We start from the raw sequence: 536 nt of genomic DNA, 5'->3' as shown, positions 1-536 counted from the left end.
TATCAGCCACTCAAGGTCAGTTCTGAAATTCCATGCCTCCCAATTCCTGGATTCCCACTCCTCTTCTCCTTTTCTTCGTCCTTCCCTTCTGGCCAGGTGCTACCTGGAAGGCTCACATTCACTTGGCCCAGAGAGATCAAGTCAGTGTTCTGTAGCTTCCCATCTTCATGGGATAAGCATCAAAGGCACAGAGTTCCTTATCATTCTTGACCCAACTTGGGAAGAGGTATTCTCAGAACCACCTATAACAAAGACAGGGTTTTTATGCCTAAACGTTGAGCAGAAGATGTAAATGTCAATGCCTCCAGAGGGAGCAGGAAGTTTCCACAAAAGAGTGAAGATGGCTGGAATCTGGAGAGCATGTGGTCTTTGGGCAGCTTAGTTCCTTTAGGCATAGAGAGCGCATGTGGCCAGCTTACCCAAATTTAAAGATAACCTTTAATATTTGCATTTTTATATGAAGAAATTTGCTACATTTAAAGAATTAATTAGCAAATTAATTCAACTTAACTCAATTAAGTAGCAAATTAGTTCAA

This window comes from Octodon degus, unplaced genomic scaffold, assembly GCF_000260255.1.
Source record: "Octodon degus isolate 3935 unplaced genomic scaffold, OctDeg1.0 scaffold00227, whole genome shotgun sequence".
Classification (NCBI taxonomy): Eukaryota; Metazoa; Chordata; class Mammalia; order Rodentia; family Octodontidae; genus Octodon; species Octodon degus.
Note: the sequence above shows the minus strand (reverse complement) of the source record.